Below are 10758 nucleotides of genomic sequence, written 5' to 3'. Positions count from 1 at the left end.
CTGGATCTGGATAACAGGATAACAATCTGGATAACAACACAAAACAAATCATAAGGCTAGAGAAATGTATCTACAAATATTAGGAAAACAAGCAAAACCCAAACATGACGGAGAGTAAACAAGGAGAACCAATCTCCAAAAGAAAACGCCACTCCTCGATGGACACAGACGATTTAAGCTTTTAACCCCCGGGTATGGTAAGGGTGGAAACTGATCTGTTGAAATCAATAAATGAAAAACTGGTTAGAATTGAACTACCCATTAATGATACAAATGAGTTAAAGGCGAGCCTTGAGATGAGTGAAGAAAAAGCTGTGACAATGGAGAAAGAAACAAACAAGCTAAAAGGGACAGTCAATAAGATTGAAATGGACATTCATTTSTTATGGGCAGGTGGGACGGTAGCGTCCCACCTGGCCAACATCCGGTGAAATTGCAGAACGCGAAATACAAACTACAGAATTATAATTATTTAACTTTCATAAAATCACAAGTGTAATACATCAAAATAAAGCTTAACTTCTTGTTAATCCAGCCACTGTGTCAGATTTTAAAAAGGCTTTACGGCGAAAGCACACCATGCAATTATCTGAAGACAGCGCCCCACATACAAAACCATGAAAAACATATTTCAACCAGGCAGGTGCGACACGAAAGTTAGAAATAGCGATATAATAAATGCCTTACCTTTGATGATCTTCTTCTGTTGGCACTCCAAAAGGTCCCAGTTACATCACAAATGGTCCTTTTGTTAGATAATGTCCTTCTCTATATCCATAAAAACTCAGTTTAGCTGGCGCGCTTCAGTCAATAATCCACCCAGTTTCCCTCCATCAAAATGCATACAAAATGAATCCCAAACGTTACTAATAAACTTTTCCAAATAAGTCAAACAACGTTTATAATCAAACCTTAGGTACAATAATACGTAAATAAACTATAACATTTCATACGGAGAATCGTTATTGTCTTTACCGGAGGAAAATACCAAAGAACATGTTCTCATTCACGCGTTTGGAAACACTACAGCCAAAATGGGAGCCACCTAGAAAAACTATAATTTCTGGCTAATTTTTCCAAAACCCAGCCTGAAACTCTTTCTAAAGACTGTTGACATCTAGTGGAAGCCCTAGGAATGGCAATCTGGGAGGACTTCGCCTTATAATAAAAGTGACAGCCTTTGAAAACAGTGGCAGGCCGAATTATTTTTTAGGGATAGTTTGTCCTCTGAGTTTCGCCTGCCATATCAGTTCTCTTATACTCACAGACATTATTTTAACCTTTTTTGAAACTTTAGAGTGTTTTCTATGCAAATCTACCAATTATATGCATATCCTAGCTTCTGGGCCTGAGTGACAGGCAGTTTACTTTGGGCATGCTTTTCATCCGGATGTGAAAATACTGCCCCATACCCAAGAGAGGTTAATGAACTTAAAAGGAGAACATCTTTATGAGAGAAGATTTACTTGACATACAGACTGAAACTATGAGAGAAAATCTGGTAAAAAGGTGTCTGTGAGAATGAAGGAGAAATTCCTGAGGGTGTAGTGAGGGAGTTCCTCCTGACAGCGCTTCAGATCCCACGCGAAGCTGTCGACAAAATCCAACTCGAAATGTACACTGTTTCAGACAGAGAGGACAGAGATATGAGRGCCCAATCGTTGCCAAATRWGTTTTCTMTAAAGAMAAAATAATGGTTAAAAGCCTGGATAAAAGACTTGCTGGCATGAAAATAGGCATGAACGAAATTGCAGAACGCCGCAAAGTTCTGTACCCAGTCTTCAAGGAGAAAAGATTAAAAGGGAAACGTGTAGCTCTTGTAGTCGATAAACTGTATATTGATAACCAAATGTTCCAAGACACAAAGACTAGTCCATGGATATTCTAAATGTTACAAAGTTCCCATAGAGGATTCAAATAATGCAACACCCAATACTAGCCATGTTAGGGATTGTAATAAGAAATATATATAGAAAAGCAATAAAATACATCAATTGTTAAAGAAATAAACTACAACTACGCTATACCATTCTAGATAGGGGGAATGTTGGAAAATAATTAGTATTAGACTTTCTGTTTATAGTATTTCATAAATTGATAAGACAGCATTAGAAGAAAGGATAATTAGCGAAATAATGCATTTTTATTATATAAGGAACTGGGGAAACACAAAAGTACTCAATCAACATTACGGTAGAGATAAAACACAGGCAAACAGAGGACAATAGAAGCACAGTATGTGGGTATGTGTCCACAGTGTGCGCAACTGGTCGAATAAGTCAGGTTTGCAGGGCAGAGCAGAGATGAGTGAACAGGCACACTTTATTCCAGGTCAGAGAGGAAAACAGCCGTACGCAAACTGTGCTCACTAACACTCTGGTCCCATTGGAAAAAAAGCGATACGCGCACATAATACACAAATATGCTACAAATAACAAGACCCCGGATTAAACAATTGACCCGAGCGCAAAAACCGCCTTGTAGCTGTCACACACGTTAGCGAAACGAACAATTACCACACACAGAACATGGGGGGGAACAGAGGATAATATACACGTTAGAGTAAATGAGGGGATGTAAAACCAGGTGTGCGGGAAAACAAGACGAAAACAATGGAAATGAAGGTGGAGCGGCGATGGGCTAGTACGAACAAAGAGAGGACCGACTTCGGCGGGGGTCTTGACAGTATGTTGCAGATCCAATTGGTGATGGAAGTGGGTGTGTTTGTTTGTTGTTTGCGAAAGTGTTAAGTGAGTGAAGATGGAAAAGGTTTGCAAATCCCAGAGTCCATGTGTGTTTGTGAGCCAAGAGGTTGTTCACGATCATCGGTAACATGAAGAGAGGAGGACCAAAGCGCAGCGTGGTTTGAATACATCTCTATTTTTTAATGAAGACGAAAAACGAAGGACAAACTTGACAAACTAATACAAAACAATAAACGACGTAACATGAAGTAATCAAAACCAATTGCTAACATGCAACATAGACATAGACAATAACCTACGAACTACCCAAATGAATATGGCTCCTTAATATGGTTCCCGAAAACAGAGACAACGATAGATTCTAGCTGTCTCGTTAATTTGAGAACCATTCTAGGCAACCATTAGACATACATACAACACTAAACTAAACACTGCCCCATAAAACATACAAAACCCCTAGGACAATAACAAATACACATACATCCCCATTCTCACACCCTGACCTAAACTATAAATAATTAAAGAAAACAAGTATATATCTAAGGGCCAGGCGTGACAGGTTTGTGTCAGAGAGCTTTCAAATTTTGTGCAAGATATTGAGATATTAACATTTTCAATTAATAAATATTAAAATATTGTTTATTTTATTTATTGTTTCTATTCCTGATGGATATGGTCCCAACCCCTTAATTACCATGGACACCCACCTGAGCAACCCATACACTGAGGAGAAGTCCTCTGTTTTTATGGGCCTGCTGTAATACCCTATTTACGCAGCCAAATCTAGATAGCAGTGAAGGTGGTCGAGACCTACTAAAGCAACAGTCCCCCCAAGCAATCTCTGAGCCTGCCTGGAAAAGGTTGGTCCATACAAAAGCCCAAATTGCCCCCTGACAGGAAATTCTCAAAGCTGCTAATGAACTAACCTTGTTACGACCTTGTAACTAGGCCGGTGGGGATTCCCGGTGGGGTGCCCCCACCTAGTAGTGGCAGGCTTGCAACATCTGATCTCAGTATCCCATGGGAGGGGGTCACACTCGGACATTCAGAGAGGCTGTCTAGTTCGTTGGCCCTGATTGAGAATCATATATAGGTGGCCTTGTTTTGTGTTGGGATTTATGTCTAAACGTCAGTAGCTTGATGTTTGCACTTTCGTTGTTAGCTTCACGGGTTCGTGTCTGTTTGTTTGTTTGTTTAGTGTGTATAGTGTTCGTTTTAGTTTTCGTTCTTCGTCGTGTGTTCTCTTCAATACCCAGAAGTATGTATTGTTATCACGCTGCGTCTTGGTCCACTCTGCCTCATTACGACGATCGTCCCCAGAAGAATTAAGCCCCACCACAACAGGACCAAGCAGCCGTGATTCAAGGCAGGCAGCAGCAAACGCAGGATTACAGGAATTTGGGAGGAAATTCTGGACAGGGAAGAACCCGGGCACAACCAGGATTAAAACGCCGCCCCCAAAGCTGAGCTGGAGGCAGCGAAAGCAGAGCATGCGCGTTTTGGAGCTAGCACGGGAAGCAGGAGAAGGATCTGGGCTATAACAAACCTGGGAGGAGATCGACAAGTGGGCGATCGACCCAAGGAGAGTGCCGGAGCCCGCCTGGGATTTCCTCTTGTGCGCAGTCATTGAGGAGGTATACCGGGCGATATGGACGGCAGCAGGACGACGCGGTAGAAGGCCTGGAAGTCAAGCCCAAAAAAGTCTTGGTGGGGGCGGCTAAAGGGTAGTGTGGCAAGTCAGGTAGGAGGACCATGCGCCAACTATCCCGAATTCTTTACCGTGGAGAGCCTTGACCCAAGAGTACGGCAGACCCACCGTTTAGGCGTAGAGCGCAACGGTTTCCTCCCTGTACGCTGTTGCAGCTATAGCACGGTGCGGGTATTCCACCTCCCCGCACTGGCATGTTGGCAAGATTGCGCATTAGCCAGGATGGTGCCATGCAAGCCGGCCTCAACGCGTCTGTCTCCAGTTACGTCTCTCTGGGCCGGCATTACCATGCACCAGCCGACGATGATTGTCCCCGGTCGCCTACAAACAGCCCAGCCCAGACCAGTATGCGGGGAGTGAATAACCCGCACTGGTTCGGTGCTACGGGGAGGCATACAACCCCGCCAAGTAAGGTGGCAGGCCGGGCTGCTCAAGGAGCCAGTACGCCTGCACGTCCGGTATATCCGCGCCACCTCCCCGGCCCCAGCCCGTACCACCAGTGCCTACCACCACGCACCAGGCTTCCTGGGCTGTTTGTCTCCAGATTCCCTGTTCCTCCTCCACGCACATAAGCCCTATGGTGCGTGTCTCCAGCCCGGTACGCACCAGGTTCCGGCACACGCACAAGCCTTCCTGTGCGTCTCCAGAGTCCTGTGTGTCCTGGTTGCTGCTCCTCCGCACTAGCCTTAGAGGTGCGTTTCCTCATAGCCCTTGTAACCATCCAGTTCCGGGCAACCACGCACCAGCCTACAGTGCGCCTTCTAGCCCCGGCCATGAGTCTGCCGTCTGTCCCCAAGCGGCGCCTGAACTGTGCGCGGCGTCCTGCAAGCCTCAACCCGGTTCTGAGCTGTCCGTCTGCCAAAAGCGCCGCCTGCGCTTTTGCCCGTCTGTACTAGCCTTCAAAGTTTCCGCCCGTCTGTCCTGAGCCTTCATTAAGCCGCCCATCTGTCCTGAGCCTTCAAAGCCGCTCCGTCTGTCCTAGCCTTCAAAAGCCGGCTCCGTCTGTCCTGATGGCCTTCTAAAAGTTCCGCCCCGTTCTGTCCTGAGGGCCTTCAGACCTGTTCCGTCAGTTCAGAGCGCTAGAGTACCGGTCCGACAACAGGAGCCCCTAGAAGCCGTCCCGCCAGACAGGACCGCTAAGTCTTTCCTGCCAGGGACAGGAGTCCGTCTAGAGCCTTCCGTCCAGCCATGAGCAGCCAGAGCCTTCAGCCAGCCATAGCAGCCTGAGGCTTGCCTCTCCATAATTGAAGTGCCCTCCAGTCAGAAGCTGCCCTCCAGTTATGAGCTGCCCTCCATCATGAGCTGCCACTCAGTCACGCGAAGCTGCCATTAAAGTCCGGCGATGCGACCATCAGTCCCAGAGCTGCCTCTTCTGTCCGGAAGCATGCCCTTCAGGTCCGGAGTTGCCCCTCTTGTGCCTGAGTTGCCCCTCTGTCCTGAGCTACCCCTCTGTCCTTGAGCTAACCTCTCTGTTCCTGGAGCTAGCCTCTTCTGTCCTGAGATATCTCCTCTATTTAAGGGGACCTTGTGAAGGTTCCTAGACCATGCGTCGGGGCGAGGGGTCGCCACTCAAAAGGAACGCTAAGGAGGGGGACAGAAGGACAATGTGGGAGTGGGTGTCCGCTCGTCCTGCGCCGGAAGCTCGCCACGGCGGAAGATGCCACACCCAGACCCCCCCCTGAGTTTTTTAAGGGTGCATGCGTCCCGGAAGTGGGCGGACGTGGTACTGTCACGTCCTGACCATAGTTCTTGTGTGTTCTTGGCTTGTTTAGTGTTTTGGTCTTCACAGACGTTGGAGCTGGGTGGGGAATTCTTATGTTGTTGTCTTAGTTTGTCTGTTTCTATGTCAGCCTAATATGGTCTTCAATCGTGAAGGCAGCTGTCTATCGTTTGTCCCTTGATTTGAGAAATCATAATATATGTGGCTTGTTTTGTCTGTTCGGGGATTTGTAGGGTAATTGTCTATACTCTAACGTCAGTAGGCTTATGTTTGCACTTTCTTTTGTAGCTTCACGTTCGTGCTGTTTATGTTGTTTTGTTAGATGTGTATAGTGTCGTTTCGTTTTCGTCTTCTCGTTCTCTTCAATAAAGAATGATGTATTGTTATTCACGCTGCTGCCTTGGTCCAACTCTTGCCTCATTACCGACGATCGTGACAGTGTATGAGTGTTTGGTGTGTGTATGTGTATCCACCAACTGTGCAAGGGAGTAAAGATGTTAGGACGAATATAGATGAATCTCAATAATTGTTTGCTAAAATAATGAATTTCTTGCCAAAAATGTAATTTTGTTACAGTGGCAATGCCTGGTTACAGGTAACAATCGGCTTAGCATGAACTGCCTACATTATTACGAAAATCATTTGTTCATTATGCGATAATTAAGAATAAGCAAGATTTTTAATATTAAAATATATTTTTTAAATAGCGCTATAAATACATTGCTAATCGAAGTTCGAGGGCGATGGCTATAATGCTTTTTGGCGGTTGATCTGCTTTCTGTTCTCGTTGGGGTGGCACTGTTGTCTCTTTTCGAAGGATTGGGTCCCGGTCGCTCGGGGCCCTTGAGACCCGTGACACGTTGGGGGTCTGCTGGTCACTGGATGACAACCCAACTTGGGATGGGGAGGGGTTTTATGTGGGGAATAGTGCAGGAAACAATTGGAGGTTTTACTTAGTAGCAAAGGCACATTATCATGTGCCATATAAGCTATATGGGCCACTCAAATCATATCTACTTTAATCGGTGAGCTTTACCAAACATATGTTATCTGATAAATAGATTGAAACTTGTTATCTTCATTATGTAAAATGGTGGAAATAAGTATAGCCAGTTATAATTGTAATGGCTTAACAGATAATAATTAAAAACTATTTAGTATTTACCTGGCTAAAAAGAGAAGGAATATATCTATATTAAATTTCCCTATATCAACACGTTTAGATAAATGTGTGGAAAAAGGACTGGGGGGGCAAAATGTATTTCTCCCATGCGGCCAAAAAATTCAAAAGCAATCAATCAATCAAAATGTATTGATTTGTGCGGTGTGGCCAGCCCTCTTCTGCTTGCCGGGTGCGGAGATATATAAACAGGAACATGTCCAAGACATAGATGAGCGCGCAGGGTCAGATTAATAATTATCCACAGTGCGTTGTAGAGGCCTGAGCCACAGAAGTCAGACACCTCAGAGAGAAATGTCAGTTGCTTTTTCCATAGACCGATCATTCAGAGATATCTCTAACGGCAACATCAGGTGTCTCTAGACGAGTTGAAAAACAGCAGATCTGGGACAAGGTATCACAGTCAGAGTGAACAGGTTCAGGGTTCCATAGGCCACAGGCAGAACAGTTGAAGACTGGAGCAGCAGCACGAACCAGGTGGACTTGGGACAGCAAAAAGAGTAGAATTCAGGCCAGGTAGTACCTAGGAATGGTAACCTTAGACTTAACGTCCTCAACGAGAAAAGAGAGAAAGAGAGAAAGGATGAAGAGAGAAGAGGTGAGAGAGAATTATAAAGAGAGACATAACTTAAAATGTCACACAGGAACCCACCGAATAAGGACAGGAGAAATACCCAGATATAACAGACTGACCCTAGCCCCCAGACACATAAACTTATTGTTGCATAAATACTGGAGGCTGAGACAGGAGGGTCGGAGGACGATACCCCCGAACAGACCAAACAGCAGGATATCAAACCCAACCTACTTTGCCAAAACACAGCCCCACACCACTAGAAGATATCCTCAACCACCAACTTACTATCCTAGACAAGGCCGAGTATAGCCCACGAAAGATCTCCCCCACGGCACGAACCCAAGGTGGGGGGGCGGGGGCAACACTTAAGTGATGGATAGAAGTGATGAAAATTAATTAACAGTAATTTTAATCCAAATTGTAAAGAATTGTCCAAACAGATCCTCAGGTAAATGTATGATTTTAATATGTTATTGCGACCTATAAACAGATATGGCCCAATTCACCCATATGCGTCCCAAAAAGAATGATTTAATCCACGCTTCTTGAAATATATATAATAATTTATAAAAACCCTACAAGCAATACAGACTCTATTATATTATGGTGGGAATTATAATACGGTTTTAAATTACCCTATGGACAAAACCACCACCCGCGCACAGAAAAAACAAAAAAAAAAAAAAAAAAAAAAAAAACCCCTTTCGCCTCCACAAAAAACAAAAAAAAAAAACAAATCTCATCCAAAAAAAAAAAAAAAAAAACAAAAAAAAAAAAATAAAAAAACAAAAAAAAAAAAAAAAAAAGCCGGCACAAGCAAAAAGAAAGCCAAAAAGCTTCCCACAATACAAGTTGGTTACGTGAATTTTGGCCCCCATTCCTCCTGACAAGAGCTGGTGTAACTGAGGTTTTCAGGTTTGTAGCCTCCTTGCTCTCAAACTCTTTTTCAGTTCTGCCAACAAATGTTCTATTGGATTGAGGTCAGGGCTTTGTGGATGGCCACTCCAATACCTTCGGAATTTGTTGACTTTAAGCCAGTTTTGCCACAAACTTTGGAATATTGCTTGGGGTCATGTTCCATTTGGAAGACCCATTTGCGACCAAAGCTTGGAACTCCTGACGTGATGTCATTGATGATGTTGCTTTCAATATATCCACACAATATTCCTGCTCATGATGCCATCTATTTTGTAAGTGCACCAGTCCCTCCTGCAGCAAAGCCCCCCACAAACCATTGATTGCTGCCACCCTCGTGCTTCACGGTGGATGGTGTTCTTCGGCTTGCAAGCCTCAATCTTTTCCCACCAAACATAACGTCATAATTGGCCATAATGGTCATTATGGCCAAAAACAGTTCTGTTCTTGTTTCATCAGACCAGAGACATTTTCCAAAAAAAGTATGATCTTTTCCCATGTGTTGCAGTATAAAAGAAACAGTGGCTTCTTCCTTGCTTATAGTGACTTTTCACGGTTAAGTTATATAGGAACTCGTTCTTATGTGGATATAGATATTGTACCGTTCCTCAGAACATGTCTCCTTCCTCGAGCGATATGACGGCTGCGTGGTCCATGGTTGTTTATACTTGCATACTATGTTGAACCAGTATGAACGTGGGGTTTGGAAAATTGCTCAAAAGGATGAACCGGACTGAGTTTGAGGTAGCGCCTTGAAATACATCCACAGGTTACACCTCCAAATTGACTCAAATTATGTCAATTAGCCTATCAGAAGCTTCTAAAAGCTATGACGTAATTTTACTGTAATTTTCCAAGCTGTTTAAAGCACAGTCCAATTTAGGTGTTGTGAATTTCTTTGACCACTGAATTTTTGATGATAAGTGAATTATAAGTGAAATAATTCTGTCTGTAAACAATTGTTGGAAAAATACTTGTGTCATGCACATTAGTAGATTCCTAACCTACTGCCAAAACTATAGTTTGTTAACAAGAAATGTGTGGAGTGGTTGAAAAACGAGTTTAATGACTGCAGCTTAAGTGTATGTAATCTTCCGACTTCAACTGTACCTCATCTATCACCGGTTTTATACGATCGTTATTGGATATTGTTCTTGTACATGATGTATATTATTTTGTTCTTAACTGGCATATACACTCTTTATCTTCGTTTTTTTTATATTGATACTTTTATATTGACCACTTAATTGGCTTATATTATATTAATACTACTTCCGGCGCCGACAGAGATGCCGCTCGCTTCGCGTTCTAGGAAACTATGCAGTATTTAGTTTTTTAACGTTTATTTCTTAACATTGGTACCCAGGTTAATCATTAGGTTTCATACATACCAGTCGGAGAACTACTGATATGAGAGCAACGTCACGTCAACCGTCAAACCACATTACGACCAGAATATGACTCTCCCGAAGCGGATCCTGTGTTTTGAACCTTCCACCAGGACAATGGATCGGATCCCAGCCGGCGACCCTAACAAAAGACGCCGTAAAAGGGGCAAACGAAGCGGTCTTCTGGTCAGGCTCCGGAGCGGGCACATCGCGCCAACCACTCCCTAGCATACTACTCACCAATGTGCAGTCTCTTGACAACAAGGTTGATGAAATCCGAGCAGGGTAGCATTCCAGAGAGACATCTCAGGAGACTGTTAACGTCATTTGCTTCACGGGAACATGCTCCACTCGAGAGACGCTAAACGAGTCGTGCAGCCAGCTGTTTCTTCACGCATCGCCGACAGAAAACAACGAAGTTTCTGGTAAGAAGAGGTGCGGGTGCGGGGAGGCCTTATGATTAAAGATAGGTGGATGTGATTCATAAAAAACATACAGGAATCAATCCTTTCTGTTCACCTGACTAGAATTCCTCACAATCAAAATGTCGACCGCATTTATCTAC

This window comes from Salvelinus sp. IW2-2015, unplaced genomic scaffold (assembly GCF_002910315.2).
Source record: "Salvelinus sp. IW2-2015 unplaced genomic scaffold, ASM291031v2 Un_scaffold1667, whole genome shotgun sequence".
In the NCBI taxonomy this organism is placed as follows: domain Eukaryota; kingdom Metazoa; phylum Chordata; class Actinopteri; order Salmoniformes; family Salmonidae; genus Salvelinus; species Salvelinus sp. IW2-2015.
This window is presented reverse-complemented; position numbering follows the sequence as displayed.